The sequence below is a fragment of the Pteropus medius genome, unplaced genomic scaffold, assembly GCF_902729225.1.
Source record: "Pteropus medius unplaced genomic scaffold, Ma_sr-lr_union100, whole genome shotgun sequence".
Classification (NCBI taxonomy): Eukaryota; Metazoa; Chordata; class Mammalia; order Chiroptera; family Pteropodidae; genus Pteropus; species Pteropus medius.
The window spans coordinates 20,282,180-20,299,740 of NW_024344240.1; the positions used below are offsets into that span (position 1 = coordinate 20,282,180).

The 17,561-nt window shown below is 37.1% G+C and overlaps 1 pseudogene; it reads left to right on the top strand.

Moving 5' to 3' along the window:
• Positions 1-8,763: 8,763 nt before the first annotated feature.
• Positions 8,764-8,882, top strand: LOC120607459 (uncharacterized; annotated as a pseudogene).
• The last annotated feature ends 8,679 nt before the right edge of the window (positions 8,883-17,561 follow it).

Here is a 17,561-nt window from a genome sequence, read left to right on the forward strand (position 1 = left end):
AAAGAGGGGACTTAGCCACTTCTTTGGTCTGTAGACTCCAGATCTGAAAATAGGCTCAAACTCAGGAACTGAGCAACCTACTGTGACTTTTTGAGATGACTGCCCTTAGCCTCCTTTCCCTCCATTCTTGCTTGCTTCTGATTGTAGATGTTAAGTAGCACCCTTATTAGCTGCCTATCTTACCCCTAAGGTAAGGCGACGAACTTTTCCTAGTTTTTTCTAAGTCTCAAGAGAGATCTTCTTGCTCTCACACTTAGGCTTTAACTGTTTGTATATAGCCCTCATTTTCTCATTCTCTATGCAGAGCATCAATACAGCTTAGTAATAACCAGCCACCTCCACTGTCCTTCTAAGCATTCTTCTCCCTATGTCTTCAAAATATATGAATCATTATTTAGGGAAAGATGTTCCCCACGCTGGGAGAAAATGTAGTTTTATTTGAACTTTACCAGTTCTTTTTACCATTTTGAAAAAGTACATCACTGGCAGCAACACTGACCTGATATTTGAGTCACCAATACAATATGCTTGTATCTGAATTTGTGCCTAATGTGTGTATACAGACACACACACATACACACACACACATACACACACACATATGTATATGTACGTGTGTGTGTGTGTGTATACACACATTAGGCACAAATATACACATACACACAAATATACATATATACACATATACATACGTACCTCTCTAATTTGAAAATGTAAATATAAACAAAATTGCCAAAAGTATTTTTTAAACATTGTTTTCTCTAAAAGCCCAATATTAAGCCTGTGTGATTCTCACACATTGTGGAAATATAAATGGTATGACTTCTATAGAATTTGGCAATATCTAGCAAAATTAAAAGTTCATTTGCCTTTGACACTGAATCCTACTTCTAGGAATCTATCCCAGAGAAAATATGACAAAATATCAAATTGTGAATATGTAAGAATATTCATTATGGCAATATTAGTAATACAATAAAACTTCTTTAATACAAATGTCCATCAGTGGGGGAATATATTGGAATACTTTACAGCTATAAGAAGTAATAACTCTGTATATTGTTATGAAATGATCCTAGGACATATTAGTTTAGTTAAATTTAAAAGCAAGGTACAGAACAGTAGTGTGTAGTATGTTCCTTTTAAGTAAGGAAGGACAAAAAAGAACTGAAGGGAAATGTTAGACTTTTTTCAGTTATAATATTTTTATTAATACTGATATTGTTATTTGGAAAAATACTTTTATGTATGTTAGATGAAAAATATACAAATATAAAACTAAAGAAGTAAAATTCCTATAACCTTACATTTAAATTAGGAACATTAGTATGTTCTTAAGATATAATTTACCATGTAGATTATGATCTAAAAGCTATTTCCCAGTAAAAGGAACTGAGAGGTGGCAAAATGTGCCACCCCAAATTATGCCACTTTAGCATAAGGATTATTTTTAGCTAAAGATAAGTAGATATAAGAAAAGCTCTCTGCTCTCCCCCTACTTGCCTAAAAGCAGAACATAAACTTGGAGAGGTGTCCTCCCTCCCCTCTCTACCAGAAAGTATACAAGTTAAGCACTAGAGACAACTCTAGACCTTTATTAGCCAAGAGAAGGCACCAGAGGAATTGACATAAGTCTTTGCTAAAACTAACCCTTATCTACCATTAGTTTCCCTGTCTATTTGCCTTCCCACAATTTGCCAACCCTAGAAGCTCAAAATCCTTTTCCTTTGTCTTGTCACTTCTCTATGAAATTATTGTTCTTTGATAAGATGCTATATAAGTTCAAATTTCAACCACCCTCTCTCAGTTACACATCACTGAGTACTCCCATGTGGATGTGGAATGCACATGTTGATAAACTTGTATTTGTCTTTCTTTTGTTAATCTGTATTTTGTCAGTCTAAATTTTAAGGGCCCCAGTCAATACACCTAAGATGAGTAGAGGAAAACTTTCTGATATAGAACCAAGGCTCCTTTGAGCAATAGTTGATTCCACAGGTTAAGGGCTCATTCCCACAAGGCTGTGCCCCACCCCCCTCCTCTAGCCACCAATTCCAAGCCTACTGTATCATCTGTGCTAATGGCTGACAGGCTATGGATTAGAAGGTCCCATGACACCCTCCTAGGGTTCCATTAATTTGCTAGAGCAGCTCACAGAACTCAGAAACATTTTACTTACTAGATGACCAATTTATTATTAAAGGCTATAATGCAGGAACAACCAGTTGGTAAGAGGTGCACTGGGCAAGGTGTAAGAAAAGGGCGTGGAGCTTCCATGCTCTCTCAGAATATGTCACTTTCCCCAAATCTCCACGTGTTCACAAACCTGGAAGCTCTCCAAACCCCATCCATTTGGGTTTTTATGGAAGTTTAATTATATGGCCATAATTAATTAAGTCATTGGCCATTGGTGTCCAGAGGTTCGGTGGGGTGGAAGAACTGAAAGTTCCAACCCTTTAATTGTGTACTTAGTTTCTCTGATGACTAGCCCCCATTCTTAGGTGCTTTCCCAAGGTCACCTCATTAATATCTTTGCTGCTTTCCACATTTAAGAAATTCCAAGGGTTTTAGGAGCTCTGTGCCACAAATGGAACACCAAACATATCTTTCTTATTATAAATCGCAATATCACGATACTATTTTCTCTACTTCAGCATGTATCTGAAATTTTTCATAATAAATTTTTTTAATAAAATTCGTATGCCAAAAGTAACAAGTATTGGTGAGGATGTGGGAAAAGGGAACCTTTGTTCACTGTTGGTAGGAATGTAAACTTGTGCAGCCGCTATGGAAAACAGTGTGGAATTTCCTCAAAAAATTAAAAATAGAACTACCTTACGATCTAGCAATTCCATTTATGGGTATGTATTTATCCAGAAGAAATGAAAACATTAACTCAAAAAGATATATGTACCCCCTACATGTTCATTGTGGCATTATTTATAATAGTCAAGATATGGGAACAACCTAAGTGGCCATCCATGCCTGAATGGATAAAGAAAATATTATAAATATATACAATAGAATATTATTCAGCCATAAGAAAATAATGAAATCTTGCCATTTACAACAACATTGATGGGATTATGCTAAGTGAAATAAGTTAAAAACAAATACTACATGATCTTGTTTATATCTATGCCATCTTTTACTTTATGTACTCTTAAAAAAAAAAAAAAGATAAAGGAAAAAACAAGCTCATAAATACAGAGAATAGACTGGTGATTGCCAGACGGCGGGGACTGGGGAGATGGGCCAATGGGTGAAGGAAGTCAAAAGATACAAATTTCCAGTTATAAATAAGTCATGGAGATGTAATGTATAATATGGCAACTATAATTAATAATACTGTACTGCATGTTTGAATGTTGCTGAGAGTTAATCACAAGAAAAAAATTTTGTAGCTATATGGTGACAAATGTTAACGAGTTATTATGGTTATCATTTCAAAATATATACAAATATCAAATCATTATGTTGTACATGTGAAAATAATGTTTTGTGTCAACTGTACCTCAATTTAAAAAATTCATATGCCAATACCAGATAACTTATGTCTGCCAATTTTTCCCAAGCATTTATACATTGCAATATGTATTTTTATTATGAATTAACCTCATTTTGTTTATCCTTTATAATAAAGTTACATCATTATATTGATTTTTTTTAATGACATATGTAGGTAGGTTGCATTATATATGTGTTTCATTTGAGGATGGTAAAATAATATTACACCACGAGAATGATAATAAATATTGTCATTATAAGGGTGAGGGCAGTCTGTAGAGAAATGGAAGTTATGGGGGGAATGCAAGCCCTGGCAGCTGAAGAGAGGCCTTCAGACGTAACCAAAGCAGAGACCTCACTAGATCTGCCACGGTTTTCACTACTAATCCAAAGTATTCTGGAGTCCTCCTAGACATTTTCTTGTTCACCATTTGGGATTTCCAGCCTATTCACGATAGGGAAATAATTCTGAAAACACATTGATTTTTCTGCAACCAGTAGCAGGCAAGTTATTAGCACCCCAGGAACTTGTCAGAGAACTCCATTTTCAATAGATGGCTGTCCACCACTAGATAAGAACACAGCTGAGAACTATTTGAAAAAGAACCAAAGGCAGTGGCTGCGCTTTGGAATCATGAAGGAAACTAAAAAAATAAAAAATAAAAAAAAATAAAAATGCTGATGTCTGGGTCTCACCATCAGAGATTCTAACTTAATTGATCAAGAGTAACTCAGCATTGGAGATTTTAAGCTATCCAGGTTATTGTAATGTGCAATCAAAACTGAGAACCATTGCTCTCAGACTGAAGCAGTGGATCCCAAACTTTAGGAATCATCAGGAGGGTTATAAAACACAGACCACTGGCTCTCGCTCTCAGAGTTTCAGGTTCCATTATGTCTGGAGTGGAGCCCAATAATTTCTATTTTGAAAAAGTTTTCAGGTGATGCTGATGCTGATGCTGATGCTGATGCTGATGCTGATGCTGATGCTGATGCTGCTGATCTGGAGACCACACTTAGAGAACATAAAGCACTCTGCTGCACGTGCTAGGCACAGTGGTGGTCTCAGGGAAAAGCACTTGTGCAAGTGAATTGCTGAACTTGTCCCTTTTTTTAGAGAACACCATCTTTATTGGAAAGAATGCTGACACACAGTAGTTATTCAGACTTGGGTATTTGGGAGGCATTTTCTCAAAAATAAAGATAACTGGTCATTTTGAGGAAAACAATTGACAATATTCATTGCCAATGTTAATGTCAAAATCTGAACTTTCAAGTGAAAACTGGAAATTTGGAAAACTTGTCTACCGTTATGAGTTTTACTACATACTACATAAGATTCCAGTGGTAATATTGGTAGTGTTATTAATGACTTAATGACTATGACTTTTTGGATCTTGTATCATGAGATGTGTTAACATTTGGAGAATCTGCATAAATCAGTGAACCAATATTTTCCAAATGAACAGTGCATAAGTGCATAATGTTACAAAATCATGCATATGTGACAGAGCCATTCAAACAACATCAGTTAGACCAACTGATTTTAATGTAACAGAATATGACATGGTTTCAGATTTCACATTGCAACTAACCTTTGAAAACCACTACCTGTGGAGCTCTGGTGTAGTAAAAAGAAGAATATCCACAGTTATCTCAAAAGGCCACTAAAATATCCCTGCTCCCTTTCAACTACATATCTGTGTGGGGCCAGATTTTCTTTAACCAAGGCAACCTATCGCAACCTACTGAATTCAGAATCATATATGAGAATCTAGTTGTCTTCCAATAAACTGGATGTTAAAGAGATTTGGGGGGAAATGTGAAATAATGTCACTTCTCACTAATACTTTTTGTTTTGGTGAATAATTTTCATAAAGTTTTATTTAGGTTAACATGCAGTAATTTTTTTCTTGTTATTTTAAAATGAATAAATGTTTTTGTAAATTTTCAACTTTATTTCTAATAATGTAAATATTACTAGATATAGGCCATATAAATAAAATTCATTGAGGTCCTCAATAATTTTGAAAAGCATAGAGAGTCATGAAAACGAAAATATTGAGGACAGCTGTTCTGGAGTTCCAAGAGTATTCTATTTCTTAACTTGATGGTGGCTATATGGATGCTTTACGGTTATTAAAATATGTATATAGATTTATGTACTTTTATGAATATTTCATGAATTTTTAAAAATTGTAATTAAATTGCCTCTTAGTGTAGTAGAAAGGGTTTTGAAAACTAAAAGGTTCATGATTCTATCTATGTTGATCTGTTGTATGATTTGGGGACCAAAAATATAGAATAGCTGTAATTTTACTTTCTGTAAACATCCTTCATAAACTGTAAAGTTGTATGCAACTGTTAGCCACTATTACTATTGCAAAATAACAACACATACATCAGTTTAAAAGTTTCTCTCTCCTAATCAACCTGCCTGTTGTAACCTTTAAACAGACATTTGAGAATTCCTTAAACCATCATGTTTTCCATTTTTATTTGACTTCCAAAATACATGGGGTTAAATTTGTTGCACAGTGTTAATAGCTCGATGGTAGGTTCGTTACAGGTTACTTCTCCAAATAGTATTTCGTCTTGTCTTTTTAAACTGCCTCAACTTATGTGTCTTAATATTGTCAATGACCTCAAGTACTTGTGGAAAAAGAGGATGAAAGTAAATTTTATGTAAATAATAATGATACTGACAATATGAGAGAGAACACAGTTTTTCCATGTCCCCTTTCCAAAGGTTGTGAGGCAACATTTGTGGCAATTACAGTTCCCTCTTTCTGCAGCACATCACCCTCAGATAAATAAATAAAGCACAGGAGTTTCATTTCCAGGCAGTTGTCATAGCAACTTTTGACTCTCCAGAGAAGGAATTCTCAGATCTTAAACCCCGACTCCAGAAGAGCTAAAAAGACACAAAGACTCAAAGGAACATTAAAAAATGATTTGCAAGATATGATGAAACTGGGTATTTGTTATTCAGAACTTTTCCACTAAATGTATATACTTTTCCCCCGACAGGCATTTCGCCTTATAGATTTCTGAAATCAACAGCAATAGACTAGTAATGGCTATTTATTACTTATCACATGCCAGGCACATAAAGCATTACATATTGTTTTTTTTTTTTAATAGTCCCAACAACACTGTAAGTGTGGTACCATTTTTGTCTATATTTTACTTATGAGGAAATCGAGTTTAGACAGATAGATGAAGCAATTTACCTGAAGCCACACAATAAGTGCTCAACCTTTTAGCCTTTAACAGTTAACCACTTCTTAAAACATTCTCTGGCTTTCTGGCTTTCCTCCTGCTTTACTGACTAAACACTTGGCTGCCTCCTTCGTTTCTGTTTGATCTGTAAATGTTGGCATGTCCAGGACTCAGACTGAGCACTCTTTTCTATCCAGATGATCTCTTCCAGTCCTGTGATTTTAAATGCCTTCTATGGATTGATAATTCCCAAATGTATATCTTCCACTCCAGATAGCTCACCTGCATCATTTCAGACTCATGTATACAACTATTTTTTGTTGTTTTTGTTTTTTTGGATACTTATATATCTAATGGGTATTTCAAAAGTAATAAATCTTAAGCAGCTCCTGTCCTTCAGTCTTCTCTGTCTTCTCTGTAAATGATAGCATTCTCTAACCTAGATGTTCAAAACAAAATTCCTGAGTCATCCTTTATTTCTCCTTTTTCTCACCCCGCTCAGTGCTAATGTACAAACAAGTTATGTCAGATATTTACCCGAAAACTATCTAAAATCTTTTCATCTCCATTGCTGCCACTTTAATGAAGACCGTTGTCTTTCCCCTGGACTTCTAATCAATAGCTTTCTAACCAAGGCCCCCACTTTCACTCTCCAAAGAACAGTCCAAATGAGCTTTTGAGACCATCGGTCAGATCATGCCATCTTAAAGCCTTCACATTGCTCTTAGAATATGAATGGAACTCTGGACTATAGCCCAGAAGGCCCTGCATGGCCTACCTCCTGCTTCCTGCTCCAGGCTCCTACAATTGTCCTCCTCCATCATTCTGCTTTAGTCACAATACTCTCCTTTCCTTCCCTCAAACACATCAAGCTTTCCCCCATCCCCTCTGGGATTTCCAGCATAAAAAGTATGAACTGTCTCAAACTTCCCTCAGCTCATCTTTCCAGCTGGCTCTTTTTATCCTTTGGGTTTCAGCTCAAATACCACCTTCTTAGAACCTGCCTTTTTTAAAGTGGCCTCCAACTGGAGTTCTCAGCCATCACATCATTTTTTTTAACAGCACTTACCAGTATTAGGAATGTTTACTATCTTCCCTCTTCCCACTAGTGTAAGCTCCACAGGTTCAGGGACCCTAATTGTCTTTTTTATTTCTACATTCTCAAAGCTTAGAAGCATATGGGAGGTGCTCAATAAATAGTCATTGACAGAGGGAAGCAAGGAAGAAAAAAAAAAGAAAGAAAAACTCGGTGCCAAGATCCCATCACAGGATTATTTTACCCCAAAACTGCTTTTAACTTCCTCCTTTTAGCTTTCCATGGTGATTTCCAGTTATGTTATTTTGCTCTAACTCTAGACTGACACCTGAATCCCCCAAGACCCTGAGTTGGAGTCGAGGGTGAAAGAGAGGCTGATAGAACGGCATCCGTCGGGTCCCTAAACAAGTACGAACTTACGGTATCCTCTTGCAAACTCTTTTGACTTTGGGGAAAGGAGGGCAAAGAGAGAGAACGCTACAACAGTTTTTACTCTCTCTGAAATGAGGGTGAAATTCCTTGAAAGATGAAGACATATTCCAAGTTAATTCCTATGTCAGGACCCACAAAAGGGAGCCACCCCATGGCCCGGCCCACATCACTAATCTAAACCTGAGCCAACCTGCACTTTATGGGAAACACCTGTTAAGAAACCCAACCCAGCAATGACAATCCTCCAGCGCAGCTGCATCTAGCTCACCTTCCCCTAAAAACAGAACCTCCTAGCCCATTGTGCCCTGTTTCCACATTGCTTCTTCTAATACTCTATTAACTCACTCTCTCCCCAGATCCCTCAGGTTCTGTGCTCTACTGCTTGCGAGGTGCTGGACTCCCCCAGTCCAATGATTGTTTCTCCTTCAATAAAGGACATCAAACTCCATGCTAAATTGTTTTAGCTTGTCACTTGACATTCCTCATCACATCCTTCCCCACCAAATTCCCAAGGAGTTTAGGTAGTTGTTTTCAAACAAAGAACATTATTCCAAACTGTTAACTTTAACTATGGCCATGCCACCCTGAACAAGCCCAATCTCGTCTGATCTCGGAAGCTAAGCAGGGTTGGACCTGGTTAGTACTTGGATGGGAGACCATCAAGGAAGACCAGGTGCTGTAGGCATAAAAAAAAATAAGGGATTGTAAGATGACAAGGTCCTTGCAATCTGTGAGGTCGATCAAGGGTTGCCTTGCCTAAAAAAAAAAAACAAAAACAAAAAAACACGTTAACTCTGGGGGTAGAATTGACAGCCATACCAGCCCATTTCTCTAATTCCCACGCTTTTATTATTGGCACTAAAATTGTATCTAGACAACTTATGAGGAAGGTTTACAGAAAGCCAGGATACCAAAACCTGAAGCATTAGGAGGGCAGCCTGAGGGATTTATTGGATGTGGGGAGGAAAAATTTTTTTTCCTCTAACCTTCTAAGTTCTCAGCTGGAGCCCTCTTCATAAAAGACAGATTAACAAGAGAAAATCTTACAAATTTAGCTAATATAAGTTTTACATGGCATAAGAGCCTTCATAAGGAAATGAAGAACCAATAAAGGGATTGGACCTGAGTGTTTTTATGCTAGGTTTGACAAAGAGTGAAGTCATGGAAAGATGTGACAGGACAAATGGTATGAACTAAGTGCAGTAAACTGAGGAAGTCTTAGCAAGGTCTGTTCATTCAGGTTCCTCTCTATGTCCCTTTGTCTTCTGAGATAAGGATTCTCTTTCCTCCTAGTGCAGGGAAGGCAAAGGTCAGAAGATCCTTCCTGTACAGGCCATTTCTCAAATTTTTTCAGCTTAAAATATTTAATAAGCCAAGGCACCATATTCTAAACCCCGTCATGAATATTTCTCACAACCCATCCCCCCATTTTGGCACTAAATTTGGTGTAAAGTCCAGTCAGTTCCTAGGGAAGAAGGAATAGGGAAGATGATGCATTGATACTCTTCCATGCAGAATATAGTTCTAATTTAGACAAGTTTCTAAAGAGTTTGAATCTCAAATATCTCACTCTACTTCTGGTACCAAAAAAAAGCATGCCAAGGCCTGAGAGAAATAAATTGTTATAATTTGCATGTTAGTTGGCTTTCAGTAAGCTTGGTTCCTGAGCCTTTTAAATGTCAAGGATTTTAGCATTAAAACACTTAGCTTTCAACACTTTAGAAACTCTCAATGCTAATGTTTTTGTTTTCTATTTTAACTAACAATTCTTTGGCTGAAGTCTTTCATCTTCAAAACACTTAAAATCCTAATAAGTAAGAAACTTGCAGGAGGTTTAAAGAGTTTCAGCCATAATGATAGATTGAAAATTAATTTTACTCTTGACCTTGATATTGACTTGCTGCGAACCTACAAAGATCATTTATCTTGTGGTTTCAGTTTTTTTTCATTATAAAACATAAAAAATAATAGCAATATTATTTTGAGATCATTAGAGAAAATGGACAAATTCTAAGTTATTTGTAGATGTACGCATATCAAATCCAGTTAACAAATCCTATTTTAAAATATCTTTCTAATTCTGTACTATATGATTTATAATTTTCATACAGTGAAAACAAAATTTAATTTGCTAGTTTGTCAAAATCTAATATCACCAGTTTCCTTTCAATTAGGGTGAAAAAGCTATAGTAAAATTGAAATAATAAAATCTCCAGAGTTAATTTTGTCTTTTCTTCTGCGGCATAGAACCATACCTCTTTACTCTGTCTGAAAAATTTTCATTACTTAATGCTCCAGTCTCATGCCCATGACTGGATCTACAAACACTGCAATTTTATATAAATAGGAATGTTATATCAGAAGAAATGCAGACATCAAAAAACATTAAAACTCTACAATTTTGTTACCAAAACCCAAGTTCGTGTGCCTGACACTTCAAAAGGCCAAGATTCAAAATGTCAGAGTTTGGAGTAAGGAAAGGTTTATTGATCAAGAAGGTGCCAATCGAGAAGATAGATCTAATAATGCCTCAAATCCTTGCCTTGCTCACTGGACTAGGTTAAAGGATTTTAAGGGCCTTGGTGGGTGGAAGGGTGGGGGACAGATATACAGAAGTGCTGGTGGGGCAAGTTTTAATTGGAGGACCTTGGAATTTGACCATTTATGGTAAAGAGGCATCAACACCACAACTTCCTGGACAATAGACCCTTGGCTTCTGAAGAGGTTCTGGTGTTCAAATTCTGGTTGTGTCCTGGTCCTTTGGTTCCTTGGGAATGGCGGGGGTGAGGGAGGCATGAGACTTTGATTCCGGGTGCAGTTGGAGGTCAAAGTTCTCTCCTCTGCACATAGGTCAGCTATGTGACTTGTAGTTTTGGCTTGTTGTCTCTGAAAAGCAACTCAGTATCTCCTTAAACAGGATAGGACCATTTTGAGCTAGTTCTGCAGTTACAATTTCTCTAGTAAATAGAGAATGCAAATTAAAGTCAAATAATTTTTTTACCTAGCCATTCGGCAAATATTAAAATTAAATTTGGCAAATGTTAAAAATTATAGTTTTCATTATTTGGTAAGATGTAAGGAATAAGATTTTCACATACTGCTAATGGAAGTATAAATTGGAAAAAAACTTTTTGAGGCATAATTGACAATATCAAGTTTAAAATATTACTTTGAATAGCACAGTAACATATAAAGATGCAAACAAAATATCAAGTGTCAGCGGGAGTGTAAAGCCATTGGAACACTTTTAAACTGCTAATGTGAATGTAAGGTGGCACAACAACTTTGGAAAACAATTTAACATTATCTGATAAGGCTGAAGATATGTATTTCTTATGACCCAGTAGTTCCACTCCTGGGCATGTAGACAAGAGAAACTCTTGCATATGTGTTCCTATCCATATTGTTTGTAAGACCAAGAAAACAGATACAACCCTAATTGTCAGTCAACAATGCAATAGATAAACACAGCAGTGAAAATGAATGAGTTACATCTACTTGCAATGACATGGATGATCTCAGGAACATTGTGTTGTGAGAAATAGCAGGCTGCAGAGTAATTTATACAGTACGATTCTACTTGGATAAAGTTCAAAACATACAAAACTAGTTTGTATCAAACAAATATATGTGGTAAGACTAAAAACAAGGTAATGATAGACATAAATTAAGGGTAGTGGTTACTCCTGAGGGAGAAGAAGGAAGACGAGGTTGGACAGAGGCACAGAAAAGGACTTTAAAGGTAAAAACAAATGTTGAACTTTTTTCTCTTAAACTTGATGGTAAGTTAAGGATGTTTGATAATAAATGTGCTTTTTTTTACTCCATAAGAATTTTTTGTACCTGGTCAATGGTTAACAAAAACAATTTAAAGAACTTAAACATCTAGGAGCCAGTTATGAGTCAATATGAAGAGAATGATTTTGTTTATATAAAACTCTATTCCTATTGTATATATAAACAGCATATAAAGGTATCTGAGAGGATATACACTAATGCAACGGTCTCCAACCTTTTTGGCACCAGGGACAGGTGCTCCTATGACAATCTAATGCCTGATGATCTGAAGTGGAGCTGAGGTGGTGATGCTAGCGTTGGGGAGTGGCTGCAGATACAGATGAAGCTTCTCTGGCTTGTCGCTCACCTCCTACTGTGCAGCCCAGTTCCTAACAGGCCACAGATCAGTACCAGTCTGCAGCCCGGGGTTTGGGGACCCCTGCACTAACGTATTAATCATTATTATTACCTAGCAATTGAATTTGGCTGAATTTGCTTTCACTGTTTTACTTTACTATGTTGCTGTTTTGTTTTATAAGGACATACATTCTTTTGTATAAGACATTAAAGCTATTTTTTAAAAAAATGATACAACTCTTAGGAAGTTCATCATAGTATTATATATTACATATTGTGTAATAAAGAATTAACTTTACCCAAAGAGAGGTCGGGTTTTGCTCTCAACTCCTGGAAGGTAATCTCTAAGCTTTTGGAATGTCCTTCCTAATAAAAATATCTTTGTTTACCTGGGGACTTTGGCCATACCCAACTGTCTAACAGTGAATTTATGATGGGGGCCTTAGTCACACAATATCAAGGTACTGGAGAATAAAGTCAGCTACCCAGGCAGTGAACTATATCTCTGTGATCAAAACTCAATAAAAATTCTGGACACCAAGGCTCAGGTGAGCTTGCCTAGTTGGCAGCTTCCATGCATATTGTCATGTGTATGGTTTCTTGGAGGAGTTAGGGTTGCCGCTGACTCCACTGGGAGAGGACAACTAGAAGCTTCCTGCTTTGAACTCCCTTGGACTCTGCTCCATGCAGCTCTTCCTATGGTTGATTTTAATCTATATCTTTCCACTGTAACCATGAGCACAATAGCTTTCAGTGAGTTCTGTCAGTCCCTCTAGCAAACTATTGAACCTGAGAGTTGTCTTGGGGACTCCTGAACTTGCAGTAGGTATCAGAAGTGAGGGTAGTCTTGGGAAGTTCCAAATTTTGCAATATTATATATTATAATAGCAAAACAAATGAAAAAAAACTTGGAAGCCATCTAAATGTCTATAAATAGAAAATTAGTTTAATCAGTTCTGGTACATCTATACCTTAGAATATAATTGTTATTAAAATTTTACACAAAGTACTTAAGTGATATGTTAAGAAACAAGTACTAAGACAGTAAGATTTCTTTTTTAGTAAAATGTGTGAGTGTGTGTGTGTACAAGTCTGTGAAGGATAAATCGAACACAGATTCTGCCTTAAATAGAGCCCGATAACAGAGTTTTTTTTTTTTTTAAGTACATATTCATCCAAAATCTTCTCCTGAGTTCTCTGTTTCTATGAATGGCACCCCCTTCTTTAGTGAACTTCTCTCCCTCTTACAGCAACTGCGTAGTTCTAGCCATACTACCAAGTTCCTCATAATCTCCTTGCCCTTAGCCAATTAGTCTGGAGTGGGCACCTGGTCTAAGTTGGATCCGTCATGGTACCTACCCTATCCCACCAGCCACATTTGACAAGTTGAGAAATGAGTCAGTAAGAGTTCTACCACAGATTATTTTTTAATAACTGGGGCAGGCAAAAACAGTGGTCCCTACAGTTTGAAACTCCAGAGCTGCCAGTGGCAGTAAAGCTAGGAAAAGAAATTAGCGGTGAGAGCAAATACAACCAATACTCAAAAGAACACATAGTGAAGAGAATTCTAGAGTCATGGTCATATTTGAGACTGGATCCAAATTTCCTGAGATCGAACTGCATTCCCTCCTTTTTGCCATTTGGTTACACAACTCTTTAATTTTCTGATCTGTACCTGTATCTTTCCAATAAGTTTCCCTTTTGCTTAGGCTTTTTGAGATGGATTTATGTTGCTTGCATTTAAGGTATTAATAAATATATTGGCCAAGTCAGAAACATGTTATATCTTTGACTTCTCTTTCTTATTTCCCACATACAAATAACCACTAAGTTTTGTTTACATTCCCTCTTAATATCTCTGCAATCCAGCCACTTCGGCCACTTCTCTCCATCTCCAATGCCATTGTCTTAGTTCAGCTCACCATCCTTCCTGCTCCCTTATGCCCTCTTTTTATGGCATCTGATTCCTATCTTCCTATTCATTAATTCATTTATTCAAGAAATATATATTGAATGCACAGTATATACCAAGCACTTTTTTTGGGTTCTGGAGAGATAAGCAGTGAATAAATCAAAGACTGCCTTCATAAAGACTTTATTGTTATGGAAAGATACAGTTAATAAACAAATGCATAATATAATGTCTCATAGTGATAAGTGCTATGAAGAATCTACGGTCCAGTATTGCAGGAATGATCCCCAGTCACAACTACCAGTATCCACAGCCTTGGGTGTTCCTCTCCCACAGTGACTTTGGCTCAACTATGACGTGTTTTACCCAATGTGATACTACCAAATGTGGTACAAACAGGAGCTTGAAAAATGCTTGTGTATTGACTAGCTTTCTCTTGTTTCTGAAAATTTGTCTGCTTTCTCTTGCTTCTGAGAACAATTCTGCCACCGCATGAATAGGGCCCAACTGTCCCCTTCCCCATCCCCCAGCCATTCATTTCAACTGTCACAGCTAAGATCCCACACACATGAATAGGGCCACCTAGACCATCCAGCTACAGCCTAGCCAGCCCAGGCCAGAATTGCCCAGCCGAGCCAGAGAATGGTAAAAAATAATAAATATTTGTTGTTTTAAGCCACTAGGCTTGGTATGGTTTGTTATCCTGCAAAATCTAAGTGATAGAACATTATAATGGAACAGAGCGACGTGCGGCTGCTACTGAAATAGGGCAATCAGAGAGAGCCTCTTTGAGGAGATGACATCTGAACAGAGAACTGAAGGAAGAAAGGGACTGAACCATTTAGCTATCTGAGAGAACAGCATTTCATGTGGCAAGAACAGCATTCTAGGCAGAAGGAATAACATGTGAATACCTTTGGGGCAAGGCAAAGCTCGGCACGTGAAAGATAGCAAGATTGTCAGAGTTAACTTGAGTTTCGTATTCCAGGGGAAAGAGTGATAAGAAATTAGGTCAAAGGGCTGGCTGGAGAGCAGTCATATCTTGCTATTGCAAACAATGTTGAAATTAATAATTTTTTACAGATATTTTGCATAAAGACATTATAGCTACAAGGCAGTTTATGTAATTGAATGACTGTGTCAAAAGGTTTGTGCTTTGGATTTTGATGGGTATCCGTCTCCTATTAAGGCTGTAACAAGTTATCATCTTACCAGCAGTATATTACTTGCAATTATCAAACAGGGTATTATCAAGCTCTTTGGTCTTTGCTGATCTGATAGGTGAAAAAACGGTTTTAATATGAATGCTTCTTATATGAATGAGGTTGAGCACTTATTCATATACTTCAGAGCCATAAGTATTTTTTTTTTTTCTGTGATTGTCTGTTTATCTTCTTTGCCTATTTTTCTACTGGGTGGTCAGTCTTTTTGTAGTTCCTCAAGTACTAGGAAAATTAGGCTTTTGTCTGTGATTGAATCACATTTTGAAAAAACTAACTCTGGTTGCTGTAAAGAATGAACTGGCAGGGGCAGGCATGGCAGCTGGCAGACCTGTTAGGAGGCTACTCTAATGCTCCAGGTGAAAGAAGATGGTGGTTGGAATTAGAAATGTAAAGGTAAAAATGGTGAAAAGAGATCAGACTCTGGATAACATCATAATAATATCTAATATTTATTGAATCTTTATTCTGTATGAGGCACTGCGATAATAGCCCTATAAGCATTGCCTCATTCTACTTCCCCAATAATTTTATGAGGGAGGTGCTATTGCATTTACAGAGTCAGGTTAATTGGATTTGACTCAAAAGCCCAGATACTTACCCATGATGCCACACTCTTGATAGCCTCCTCCAGCCTGTAGTCCTACAATCCATTGTCTCTGTGGCCAAAGTGATCTTCCTAAAATGCAAATCCATTCTTGTCATTCTCCTGCTTAAACACCCTTAAATGGCTCACCAAGCTTTAGACACCTAGAGCTGACAGAGCTTTCGATATCTGGCCCCCGTTGACCTCTGCTGCTCCGCCTGCCATACTCCTCTGTCCCCTGACAACGAACTTCGAGCACTTCAGAGCCTGAAACACTCCACCCCACCTTCAGACTCAGGCAATGATCTCCATCAACAACATCCTTCCTGCTTCCCACTTTCTTTCCAGACTAAGTTCCACTGGCCCGTCAGTCTCAGTTTAGACATTAGTTCCTTTGGGAAACTTTGCATGAAATCTATTTCCTTGAAAAAATCCTAGATTAGGTGTCCGTTGAATGTTTCCGCAAAGGATTCTGTACTCTCGCCTTTTCAGGACTTATCACGCTAGTGTCCATAACTCCCCCCACAAACCTCCCAACTGAACTATAAAACCATTTCGTAGTCAGAAGCAATATTTGTTTTCTTTTTAAAAAAACATTTCTACACAATGATTTTAAAAGTAAAAAGATTCAGGTTTAGGCGCAAGATTTACATTGCTCACATATCAGAGTATAAAATGCTATACAGTGAAAAGTCCCTCTCCTCTCCCCCACCATTCCCTGTTCACTTAATTTTCTTTCTCTACAAGTAGCTATTATAGTTTCTGTTTACCCTTCTGAAAAATGTTTATGCATATTCAAGACCATATATACGTGTGTTTGTGCATTGTACTTGTGTGAATATTCATTTATCCCACAAACATTTCACACAACTGGTAGCATACTCTACACATTTTTCTGCACCTTTTTTTTCACTTAGTATGTATTGAGAACCTTTCCATATCAATACTATGGAGCTGCTTCTTCTCGTGTGTGTGTGTGCATGTGAACTACATTTTGTTCACTATTACATTCTTCATTGCTTTAGCACAGGGTCTGTCACATGGTAGGGGTTTAATAAGATTTTTGGATTGAATTGAATTAAATTGCAATATAAGAAGTTGATAATAAGTGCTGAGGATATACAAATGACTAATAAGCACACAAAACGGGCTCATCATCCTCATTGAGTAGAGATATACAAATTAAAAGCACAGTGAGATTTTACTCCTCATCCACCAGAATGGCTAAAATAAGTAAAATTAAACATCTGGCAATAGCAAGTGTTGGAGAAGACATGGTTCAACTGGAGCTCTCATACACTGCTGGTGGGAATGTACTTTAATATGGCCATTTTGGAAAACTATGGATAATAACTACTAAAGCTGAACATACGCATAAGCTATGACATAGCAACTCTATTCCTAGGTATACATCCAATAGAAATGCTACATATATTCACCAAAAGACATATACAAGAGTACAAAAAAAGGATTAACCTTGTACAAAGAAAGGTTTGGCCCTTGACTAGCTCC